We start from the raw sequence: 13,921 nt of genomic DNA, 5'->3' as shown, positions 1-13,921 counted from the left end.
TAGGTGATAAATTCATTGAAGGGACGTTTAAACCTTTTGAAAATTTTGCAAGAATTCCTTCTAAATGCTTATTCTGTCAAAATATTCGGATGTGTGCTTAATTAGTCTAATTATTATAATTCAATTTAATACTTATCTATTTATGTATAGGTTTAAACTTCTTCATAGTTTATATAATGAAATAACAATTTGACAGAAGCTTATTATTTTCATATCAAAGCAATTATTATAATCATATTCAAAGCAATTATTATAATCATATTCAAAGCAAGTTATGCATATAGTAATTAAATTGTAGGTTAAAGAAGATACTATTAGAAACGTTATAAACATAGGAATGTATACCTGAATTGGAAAAGAAATTGACTACCTCTTTTAGGAAGAAGATAAAATTCGGATAAAGTAGATAACCTCAGTTCGTTAGAACCTCGTGCTGATAACATGTTAAGAAATAAGAGCAAAATATAATAATATTGAACAAGCAATAAAGAAAAGAGATAAAAGGGAGAATGATTTTGTTATTTTTATTTTTGGTGTGTTTTTCATAAGGTCAAAAGTCCCCATTTATAAAGGTACAAATACATTCAAAGATTATAAGTTAATGTACTTTTTAATTGAGTATATGAATACAAAGTACGTTAAATGGACAGACAAATACATTCATCTCAATCACATGCATTCATCTCATTTTATAACTTAATCTATAGTTTACGTGTTATATTAAAACTTGTTACTATTTTATGAAAAATAAAGGAGACATTTTAATAACAAAATGACTTTTATGTGATGTTTAAAAAATAAAGTACTAAAAATTAATTTCGAAAAGCTTAATTTTTATTATTCACAAAAAAAAATAGACTTTGATGTATAAATTTATGACGAAATCAAACATCCCTAACTTAGGATAGTCCTAGGCATTGTAAATCTGGATTAATTAGGCTAGTTTATAGCCTATTTGACCAAGCTTTTCCAATCCTAAAAGTACTTTTTTTTTCTTTTCAAAGTTGAAGTGTGTCACGACCCGAAATTTTCACCTTCGGTACTGTGATGATGCTTAACATTTCACTTGCTAGGCAAACCAACGTTAGAATAACTTATTCATTTTTTTACAGTTTAGATTAAATAAAGAGAAAAAACTGAAATAATTGCAAAAATCCAAAGTAAAATGTGGAAGCTAAAATAGCCAAATGTCTGCTACAATCCCAGAATCCCGTGTCACAAGTGCACGAGTTATTAGAATAGTAAAAACAAGGGTCTGAAATGAACATAAAGTTGTCTGAAGGAAAATACACACCTAATAAAAGGGAGGGGGACTCCAGGAGCTGCGGGCGCTGAGCAGCTTTACCTCAAGTCGCCGCAAAAGTTGATCAATCCAAGCACGTTAATAGCCACCTCTAGGACCGACTCCAAAATTTGCACAAGAAGTGCAGAATGTAGTATGAGTACAATCGATCCCATGTACTATGTAAGTGCCGAGCCTAACCTCCACGAAGTAGTGACGAGGCTAAGGCAGGTCACTTACACTACAACATGTACGCAATATATAATAAAATAGGAGGAAGAAATACAGAACAAAATAAGGCAGTTAACTGAAAAAAATAGCTAAGTTCTCAAAGGAAACCAATACCGATCAGAATTACCAATCCTTAGAGTTCCGTACAAAAATATCGAAAACCAACACAATATAGAGAAATAGAAGCACATAGGTTGTTGCGGCGCGCAATCCAATCCTACCGTACATCACAAGCCTCCCTTATTCCACCGTAATAATATCACAATCATAATCAGATAAGTATATGTTGCAGCGTGCAATCTGATCCCATCATATAACAAAATCGGTATCACAATTCACCCTTATTTCACAACACCAATCTACCCTTATTTCACCAGTTGCGGCGTGCAACCCGATCCCACCATATTAGTTCAAGTTCACCCTTATTCTACCATATCAATCCACCCTTATTTCACCTGTTGTGGCGTACAACCTGAACCCACCATATCAGTATAAATATTAACTAAGTGTAGTTAAATTCATAATTCAAAACACAAGAAAGCTCTACGATTGATGAATATAAAGCTAAATCAGAAAGAAAACCTTATACCAACTCGGAATCCACATCTATAATACTACATGTCAAGACAAGTCCAGTAATGACAATTAGAAGGTGCAAGTAATTCATTTAAGGCAAATAACAACGATTCATGAAAGCATGAAAAGTCCTAACATGTTTAACAGGAGAAACCATGATTAACAAGTAGCAAATAAAGCATGGAAGGAATTTAGAACATTTAACAGTTAAGGCATAGAAGGAGAAATTAAGGAAAACCGGAAAATGAGGGAAATAAGTAATTCGGCGGCGTATAAGCATTTGTCACCTTGGATATATGCCGCAATACATAAAATTCACATAGCACAGTCTGAGGTTTCCTAATTCCCTCAAATCAAGGTTAAACTCAACACTTACCTCACTCCAAAGACCAACTCAAAGCTCAACCACGGCTTTGCCTTTCGAACAAGCCTCTGAACCAACCAAATATAGCAAATTACCAACCAAACGATTGAAAATAGGCCCTTGGAACTACCCACGATTGCAAAAGATTCAATTTAGGTCATTATTGAAAAAGTCAACAAAAGTCACCTCCCGGTCCCGTATGGTCCAAACCCGAAATTCGGACCAAAACCCGATTACCCATTCACCCCCGAGCCCGATTATGTAATTTGTTTGGAAATCCGACCTCAATTTGAGGTCTAAATCCCAATTTTACAAAATTCCCAATTCTACCCAAACCCCCAATTTCCACCATGAAAATACTAGATTATAGGTTGAAATCTTATGAAATGGAAAGAAAGAAAATAAGTTAGAATCACTTACCAATGGATTGGGGAATAAGGACTCTTGGGAAATTTGCCTCTAGGGTTCTCTAGGTTAGAAATTTTGAAGAAATGAGAGAGATCTCATCTAACTCAACTTTTACACAGTCGCAGATGTCGCAATTACGATATCTTGTTCGCAATTGCCAACATCACAATTGCGAGAAAGAGGTCACAATTGCAAACTCCTCTTAAAATACCAGTAATCGTATTTGCGATAAAATGGTCGCAAATGCGAACCCTGATGCCCTTGCAGATGCGGACCTCTCTTCGCAAAGACGAAGATTATCACAAAAGATGTTGAGTCACAAATGCGACTCTTCCTTCACAAAAGCGAAAATGCCAAGTTCGCAATTGCAAACTTTTACGTAGCAAATGCGAGGATCCCCAGCCATGCCCAGGCTCGCAAATGCATTTCTTCGCAAATGTGAGATCTGCAGTAGACACCAGAAGCAGATATGAATTCTAAGTCCAATCCACTCCGTAACCTATCCGAAATTCACCCGACCTCGGGGCTCTAAAACAAATATACACACAAGTCTAAAAATATTATACGAACTTGCTCGGGCGATCAAATCGCCAAAATAACATCTCTAACTATAAATCGAACACCAAAATCAAATAAATTTTCAAAAAAACTTTAGAATTGCTATTTTAACAACTGGACATCTGAATCACATCAACCAACTTTGTTTCTCACCAAATTTGATAGAAAAGTCATAAATATAGTAATAGACCTATATCGGGTTTCGGAACCAAAATACAGACCCGATATCAATAAAGTCAAACATCAGTCAAACTTTTAGATTCGGTAAGCCTTCAAACTTCAATTTTTCAACAAAACATGATAACTCGAGTTAGGGACCTCAGAATTCGATTCCAAGAATACGTTCAAGCTAAATTAGCGATACGGGCCCAGTGGGACCATCAAAATACAGATCTAGGTTCGATTGCTCAAAACGTTGATCGAAGTCATCTCAATTGGATTTTTAAGGCAAAATATCATATTTTATCAGTTTTTAACATAAAAGATTTCTGGAAAAATACGCGGCACGCAAAATTGAGAAAGGCTAAAATAAGGTATTTGAGGCTTCGAAACACGGAATTAGTTTCTAAAACTCTAGATGACCTATTGGGTCATCACATTCTTCGCCTTTAAACAACCGTTCATCCTCAAACGGATATAGAAAAGTATTTGAACTGGTGAAAAGGTGTGGATATCTACTCTGCATGTCCGGCTTGGACTCCCAAGTATCTGCCTCGACGGGCTGACCTCTTTACTGCACTCTAATTAAAGGATATCTCTTAGATCTCAACTGACAAATCTGTTGGACTAGAACAACCACTGGCTCCTCCTCATAAGTCAAATCCTTGTCCAACTGGACTGAACTAAAATTTAACACATGGGATGGATCACCGTGATACATTCAAAGCAGGGAAACATGAAACACCGGATGGACTGCTGACACACTAGGTGGCAATGTGAGCATGTAAGCCACCTCACCCACTCTCTTAAGAATCTGAAAGGTCTGATATACCTAGGGCTCAACTTGCCCTTCTTTTCGAACCTCATCACACCCTTCATGGGTGAAACCTGGAGCAATACCCTCTCTTCGACCATGAATGTAAAATCACGAACTCTTCGGTCGGCATAACTCTTCTGCCCAGACTGAGCAGTGCAAAGTCGATCCTAAATAATCTTGACCTTATCCAAGGCATCCTATACCAAATCTGTACCCAACAATCGAGCCTCTCCCGGCTCGAACCATCCAAATGGCGATCAGAATTGCCTCCTATATAATGCCTCATAAGGAGCCTTTTGAATTCTTGACTGGTAGATGTTGTTGTAGGCAAACTCTGCAAGTGGCAAGAACTGATCCCACGAACCTCCGAAGTCTATAACACAAGCGTGAAGCATATCCTCCAATATCTGAATAGTGTGCTCGGACTGTCTATCCATCTGACAATGAAATGTTGTGCTCAACTCAACTTGCATGCCCAAATCATGTTGTACTGCCCTCCAGAAGTGTGAGGTGAACTAAGTATATTGATCATAAATGATAGACACGGGCACACCGTGCAGACGGACGATCTCGCGGATGTAAATTTCAGCAATCCGCTCTGAAGAATAGGTAACTGCCACATGAATGAAATGCACTGACTTGGTCAGCTTGTCCACAATGACCCAAACTACATCGAACTTCCTCTAAGTCCATCGGAGTCCAACAACAAAATCCATAGTGATACACTCCCACTTCCACTCAGGAATCTCTAACTTCTGAAGCAAACCACTAGGTCTCTAATGCTCATACTTCACTTGCTGACAATTTAGACACCGATCTACATATGCCACTATATCCTTCTTCATCCTCCTCCGCTAATAATGCTTCCGCAAATCCTGATATATCTTGGTGGTACCCGGATGAATAGAAAACTGGGAACTGTGGGCCTCCTCAAGAATCAACTCACGTAGTCAATCTACATTTGGCACACAAACACGACCCTGCATCCTCAAAACTCCGCCATCTCCAAAAGTAACCTGCTTGGCACCACCATGCCCTCCTGTGTTCCTAAGGACAAACAAATGAGGGTCATCATACTGCCGCTCTCTGATGCGCTCAAATAAGAAAGATCGAGCGATTGTAAAAGTAATAACACGACTGGACTTTGAAACATCCAACCTCACGAACTGATTGGCCAAAGCCTGAACATCTGATGCAAGCGATACTCACCGATTGGAATGTACGCAAGGTTACCCATACTCACTGCCTTTCTACTCAAGGCATCGGCCACCACATTGGCCTTCCCGGGATGATACAAGATGGTGATATCATAGTCTTCCAATAGCTCCAACCACCTTCTCTGCCTGAAATTGAGATCCTTTTGTTTGAACAAGTACTGTAGACGCCGATGATCCGTGAAAACCTCGCACGACACGTCGTAAAGATAATGCCTCCAAATCTTCAATGCATAAACAATGGTTACCAACTCTAAGTCATGAACATGGTAATTTTTCTCATGGACCTTTAACTACCACGATGCATATGCGATCACCCTGCCATCATGCATCAATACTGCACCAAGTCCAGTACGAGATACATCACAATATACCGTATAAGATCCTGAACCTATGGGAAACACCAACACTGCGCCGTAGTCAAAATAGTCTTGAGCTTCTGAAAGCTCGCCTCACTCTCGCCTGACCATCTGAACAGGGCACCCTTCTGGGTCAACCTGGTCAATGGGGCTACTATAGATGAAAACCCCTCTACAAACTGACGATAATATCCCGCCAAACTCAAGAAACTTTGGATCTTTGTAGCTGAAGTGGGTCTAGGTCAGTTCTGAACTGCCTGAATCTTCTTAGGATCCACTTGAATGCCCTCTATCGATATGACATGCCCCAATAAAGCGATTGAGTCCAACCAAAACTCACACTTCGAAAAGTTAGCATATAATTGGCTATCTCTCAAAGTCTGAAGTACATTTCGAAGATGCTGCTCATGCTCCTATCGACTGCAGAAGTAGATCAAGATATCATCAATAAACACAATCAAAATGGAATCCAAATAGGGCTTGAACACCCGGTTCATCAAATCCATAAATGTTGCTGGGGCATTTGTCAGCCCAAATGACATCACTAGAAACTCTTAATGCACAGGCCGACTCTAAAAAGCTATCTTAGGAACACCGGATGCCCTAATCCTCAACTAATGGTGGCCAGATCTCAAATCAATCTTTGAAATCACCTTGGCACCCTGAATCTAATCAAATAAGTCATCAATCCTTGGCAATGGATACTTGTTCTTGATGGTGACTTTGTTCAACTGCCTATAATCTATGCATATCCTCATCGATCCATCCTTCTTCTTCACGAACAACATATGCGCACCCCAGAGCGAGATGCTAGGTCTAATGAAGCCCTTATCAAGCAAATCATACAATTATTCCTTCAATTCTTTCAACTCTGGCGGGGCCATACGGTATGGTGGAATAGAAATGGACTGAGTGCCCATAGCCAAGTCAATAAATAAGTCAATATCTCTTTCGGGTGGCATCCCCGGCAAGTTTGCAGGATATGGTCGCAGCAAACTCAACCTCACACAACGGTAGGAAGAGCGGGCGCTAAGACTTTTACCCGAGTAGTGGTATCAGGGTCAATTTCCATAGGGAGCTTGGAATGGAGTTGCGTATTTGTTCAGACTAGGAATGTGTGTTTGCTCCTAATTGTACTTCTAACATTTTTTGGGGTTTTTGTTTAATAACTACTATTATCAACTACAAGTTTAAGCTAATTTATGCTGAAGGGATATGTTCTAAGTTGTGATTAATATAGAGAAAGGCACTAGGGTCGTGGCATCACCTAGGTGGTTAACTAACGGGTAGAGACTACTAATAATAGATTGACATATTTGGGATCAATGTTATAACCGTTGCACAATTGTACCCACTCTCACACCTCTCGGTAGGGAGAGCGAATTTGCCCAATTGACTCTCTCGAGACCAATTGGGTAGGCCAATTAGACCAAGCAACTTGGGTTCAAGTAGGATGATTACTCTCTCGAGGTTTAACCCGTTAATTGGGACTACCATTTCTCATGGGTCCACCCCAATTCCTTGTTGGGTCAATTTTGGGGTCATAGACTCTCTTTCTCAAGAAGAGTCAAGACCCACTAAGCTAGAATTAATATTTGCAACCATCAATCCTTAATTAAACCATAAAATTAACCCAAATAACAAACACCCAATATCAATCTATCATTAAGAAGCAACACCCATTAATTACCCACACTAGGGTTGAGCGACAACCCTAGCTAATGGATTTAGTTAGACATAATTAAAGAAGAAACTGAAGAAATAGAAGATGAAACAACCATATTAATTAATTAATAATGTTAAACTACAATAATCTATTATGAAACCAAGCTATAAATGCCCAAAATAGGCCAAAACATAAGTCTCACGAGTGCAACAGCTATCAGATGTACCAAACTTAACCTAAAAATGGTAAAATGTTCTATTTATAGTGGGCTGGAAAAACTGGACAAAAATACCCCTGCGGGGTTAGTGCGGACCGCACAAAGTTGGCACGCGGCCGCACTGGGTTGCTTGACCTCTGAATCTTGCTCTATGAAGATGGTGATGCGGACCTCACAAAGTTGGAATGCGGCCGCATGAAGACTGGCGCGGACCGCACAAAGTTGTTGTGCGGCCGCATAAATGGTTTTGGCAGCTTCTCTGAACTTCACTGACACGGACCGCGTGACCATAGAGTGCGACCGCATGGAGAGGGACGCGGGCCACATGAAGTGAGACGCGGCCGCATGGTTTGCTTCTGGAATATGACACTCTCTGAACTTCTTGGACGCAACCGCATAGCAAGATTGTGCGGCCGCATGAGTGAGACGCGGGCCACATGAACTGGGACGCGGCCGCATGAGTTTGACTTGTAGTTTCACAGTCTTTGAACTCCTATGGTACGGCCGCATGACATGATGGTGCGGTCCACACCAAGTTCTGAATGTCCTTACTTTAATGATCTTTGACACTTGAGCAGGTTTCACTCCGATTTGAGCCGATCTTTGACGATTTGTCACTTTATAGCTCAAACTTGCAATCAAGCGCAATCTGTAAGCATTTTGGGACTATTTTGTAGCAAATTAAACTCAAAGCGCAGGCAAGTATGGGTATAAAATATGTTAAAATCCTACTTATCAAGATACACCTCTGGAAACTCACGAACAATTGGCACTAAATCCATGGAAGGAACCTCCGCACTAGAATCGCGAACATAGGTGAAATAAGCTAGATATCCCTTCTCGACCATATGCTGAGCCTTCACATAAGAGATAAACCTGCTGGTAGAATAGTCAGGAGTCCCTCTCTACTCTAATCGAGGCAACCCTGGAAAGTCTAAGGTCACTGTCTTGGCGTGACAATCCAATATATCATGATAAGGTAACAACCAATCCATAACCAAGATAAGATCAAAATCTACCATATCGAGGAGTAGAAGATCCACACTAGTCTCAAGACTCCCAATGGTAACCACTCACGAACAGTAAACACGATCTACAACAATAGAATCTCCCACAAGTGGGGACACATACACAGGAGCACTCAAAGAATCACGAGGCACAACCAAATATGAAGCAAAATAGGATGACATGTAGGAATAAGTAGATCCTAGATCAAATAGAACTGAAGCATCTCTACGAAAACCTGAAATAGTACCTGTGATAACAACGTTAGATGACTCAGCCTCAGGCCTGGCTAGAAAAGTATACCATCGGGGCTGAGCCCACTACTCTGAACTACATCTCTAAGACAAGTTTTAGCTGGCTGGCCTCCACCTCTAGCGGCCTGACCTCCACCTCTAGCGGCCTGACCTCCACCTTTAACGGCCTGACCTCCACCTCTGGCTGCCTGACCCCTGCCTCTAGTTGCTTGAGCGGGTGGTGGTGCAACAAGTGCTGGAATCATGGTACGAGAACTCTGTTATGGCATTCTTCCCAATAATCTTGGACAGGTTCTCCTGATATGCCCAAAATTACCACACTCAAAACATCCATCCTAGTGTTGTGGCTGCTGGAGCTGAGATTGACCCGAACGGGCCGGATAACCACAGTGATAAATATGAATCGAAGGTGCATTGATAGGAGCTGATCGTTCACTGTAGGTTGGCTGCCCAAAATAAGGCACATAAGGACCACGACCCCCTAAAACACTGTGGGATGCCTGAAGCGCTGACTGAAATGGCCTGAGAGGATGGCCTTTACCAAAAGTACCCTTGCCTCCAGACGAGGCACCACTGAAACCATCGGAATGACGAGGCCTCTTATCAGACCCTTGGCCTCTCTACTGTGCCAGAACCATCTCAACTCGCCTGGCGACATTAGCAGTCGTTTGAAAAGAAATCTCACCCTCAATATCCTTGGCCATCTGTAGATTGATAGGAAGAGCGAGACCCTCAATAAACATCCTCACCCCCCTCTCTCTCTCGGTACAAAGCAGAAGAATAGCATGACAATCCAGATCCACAAAACGGGTCTCATACTGAGTCTAACATACTGCCCTGCTGGAGACGCTCAAACTACCTACGATAATCCTCTCTCAGTGTGATCGGAAGGAACTTCTCAAGAAATAGCTGAGAGAATTGGTCCCAAGTAAGAGTAGGCGACCTAGCTGTTCTGGTAGATACATAATCCTTCCATCATCTCTTGGCGAAACCCGTCATCTATAACATAGCAAAATCGACCTTATTGGTCTTATCTATATCCATGTTCCGCAACACCTCATGGCGCGGTCAAGATAATTATGTGGGTCCTTAGAAGGTTATCTACTGAAGTGATCTGGGAAGAGCTTGGTAAACTTGTCCAATCTCAATAAACTCTCGGAAGACATGGCATGACCATCACCGGCCTGTGCCGCAACAACTGGCTGAACTACCCCGACTGGCGGGACTGTTGGAGTTTGATACTAGGGAGCCATTTACTCCAGAGTGTGAGTAGCGGGAGTCTGTGATCTTCCCCCATCCCGATAGACTACTGGTGCCATAGGAAATGTACCGACCTAGGTCACACTTTCCATAAGACCCACCAAACAGACCAGAGCATCCTGAAGCACTGGGGAGGCGATGAACCCCTTTGGAACCTAAGCTGGTCCAACAGGTGTTGTCTGAGTTGGAACCTCATCATCAAAATGTACTTGAGGCTCTATTGCGGGTCTTGCTGCTCGAGCTCTGGGCTAAGCTCTTCCTCTGGCACGACCTCGGCCTCGACCTTTGGTGCGACCTCGGCCTCGACCTATGGCGCAACCTTGGCCATTACCTCTACCCCTAGTAGGAGCTGCCACTAGGTGCTCCGGCTGTTGTCCAGCTGAAGATACGGTGCGTGTTCTCGCCATCTGCAAGAGATCAAGAATATAAGAGTTCAATCATTAATGGTAGAATAAAATCGCATGACATAGAAGAATAGAAGTGAACTTGTTCCTAACTCCATAGCATTTGGAAGATAAGTACAGACGTCTCCGTACCGATCCTCCACACTCTACTAAGTTTGCTCGTGACTCGTGAGACCTATGAAACCTAGTGCTCTGATACCAACTTGTCACGACCCGAAATTAGCCAACGTTAGAATAAATTATACATTTTTCAATTGTTTAGATTAAATAAAGAGAAAGAACAATAATAATTGCAGAAATCCAAAATAAAATGCGGAAACTAAAACAGCCAAACATTTGCTACAATCCATGGACCCGGTGTCACAAGTGCACGAGCTACTAGAGTAGTACAAACAAGGGTCTGAAATAAACATAAAGATGTCTGAATGAAAATACACATCTAAATAAAAGGGAAGGGGACTCCAGAAGCTGCGGGTTATGAGCAGATGTACCTCAAGTCTCAGCAAAACATGATCAATCCAAGCACGTTAATAGCCACCACTAGGACCGGCTCCAAAATTTGCACAAAAAGTGCAGAGTGTAGTATGAGTATAACCGACCCCATATACTCTGTAAGTGACGAGCCTAACCTCAACGAAGTAATGACGAGGCTAAGGCAGGTCACTTATACTACAACTTGTACGCAGTATATAATAAAACAGGAGGAAGAAATACAGAACAAAATAAGGCAGTTAACTAAAGAAAATAGATAAGTCCTCAAAGGAAACCAAAACCAATTATATTACAAATCTTTAGAGTTCCGTATAAAAATACCGAGAACCAACACAGTATAGAGAAATAGAAGCACATAGGTTGTTGCGACGCATAATCCAATCCCACCGTACAACACAATCCTCTCGTATTCCACCGTAATAATATCACAATCATAATTATATAAGTATATGTTGCGGTGCGCAACCCGATCCCACCATATAACAAAATCAGTATCACAATTCACCCTTATTTTACAGTATCAATCCACCCTTATTTCACTTGTTGCGGCGTGCAACCCGATCCCACCATATCATTACAAATATTCACTGAGTGTAGTTAAATTCATAATTCAAAACACAAGAAAACTCTACGGTTGATGACTATAAAACTGAATCAGAAAGGAAACCTTATACCAACTCATAATCCACATCTGTAATACTACATGGCAAGACAAGTCCAATAATGACAATTTGAAGGTGCATGTGATTCATTTTAGGCAAATAGCAATGAGTCATGAAAGCATGAAAAAGCCTAACATGTTTAACAGGAGAAACCATGATTAACAAGTAGCAAATAAAGCATGGAAGGCATTTAGAACATTTAACAGTTAAGGCAGGGAAGGAGAAAATTAAGAAAAAGAGGAAAATCATGGAAATAAGTAATTCGGCGGCGTATAAGCACTCGTCACCTTACATATATGCTGCAACACATGAAATACACATAGCACATAGTCTACGAGTTTCCAATTCCTTAAAATCAAGGTTAAACTCAACACTTACCACGCTTCAAAGACCAACTCAAAGCTCAACCATGGCTTTGCCTTTCGAACAAGCATCTGAACTAACCAAATCTAGTAAATTACCAACCAAAAGATTCAAAATAAGCCTTATAGAACTACCCATGATTTCAAAAGATTCAATTTAGGTCATTATAGAAAAAGTCAATAAAAGTCAACTCCCGAGTCCGCTTGGTCCTAAAAGTCAATAAAAGTCAATTGAGGTCTCGGGAGTTGATTTCAAAATCTGATTACCCATTCACCCTCGAGCTCGGTTATGTAATTTATTTTGAAATCCGACCTCAATTTGAGGTCTAAATCCCAATTTTACAAAAATTCCCAATTCTACCCAAACCTCTAATTTCCACCATGAAAATACTAGATTTTAGGTTGAAATCTTATGAAATATAATGAAAGATTGAAAGAAAATAGGTTAGAATCACTTACCAATGGATTGGGGAAGAAGGACTCTTGGGAAAATCGCCTCTAGAGTACTCTAGGTTTGAAATTTTGAAGAAATGAGAGAATTCCGATCTAGCTCAACTTTTACACAGCTGCAGATGTCGCAATTGCAAACATCACAATTGCGAGAAAGAGGTCGCAATTGCGAACTCCTCTCAACCTCCTAGTAATCGCATTTGCAATAAAATGGTCGCAAATGCGAACCTTGATGCCCTCGCAAATGCGGACCTCTCGTCGCAAATGCGAAGATTATAACAAAAGGTGTTGAGTCGCAAATGCGACTCTGCCTTCTCAAAAGCGGAAATGCCAAGTTTGCAATTGCGAACTTTTACCTTGCAAATGCGAGGACCCGCAGTCATGCCTAGGCTCACAAATGCGATGGTTTCTTCGCAAATGCGAGATCTGCAGCAGACACCAGAAGCAACTATGAATTCTAAGTCCAATCCATTCTGTATCTTATCCGAAACTCACCCGAGCCCTTGGCGCTCTAAACCAAATATGCACACAAGTCTAAAACATCATACGAACTTGCTCGTGCGATCAAATCGCCAAAATAATATCTAGAACTATGAATCGAACACCAAAATCAAATAAATTTTTCAAGAAAACTTTAGAATTGCTATTTTCGCAACCAGACGTCCGAATCACGTCAAACCAACTCCGTTTCTCACTAAATTTGACATATAAGTCATAAATGTAGTATTGGACATATATCGGGTTTCGGAACCAAAATACAGACCCGATATCAATAAAGTCAAACATCAGTCAAACTTTTAGATTCGGTAAGCCTTCAAACTTCAATTTTTCAACAAAACATGATAACTCGAGCTAAGGACCTCCGAATTCGAGTTCGGGCATACATTCAAGTCTCAAATCACGATACGGACCCAACAGGGCCGTCAAAATACGGATCTGAGTTCATTTGCTCAAAATGTTGACCGAAGTCAACTCAATTGGATTTTTAAGGCAATATTTCATATTTTACCAATTTTTAACATAAAAGACTTTCGAAAAATACCCGGACTACACACGCAAATCGAGAAAGGCTAAAATGAGGTATTTGAGGCTTCGAAACATAGAATTAGGTTCTAAAACTCTAGATGACCTATAGGATCATCACAAAGTGTTTGGCCAAGTTTTTGGAAGAAAAAAAAAGT

Source organism: Nicotiana tabacum, chromosome 10 (genome assembly GCF_000715075.1).
Source record: "Nicotiana tabacum cultivar K326 chromosome 10, ASM71507v2, whole genome shotgun sequence".
Lineage (NCBI taxonomy): Eukaryota > Viridiplantae > Streptophyta > Magnoliopsida > Solanales > Solanaceae > Nicotiana > Nicotiana tabacum.
This window is presented reverse-complemented; position numbering follows the sequence as displayed.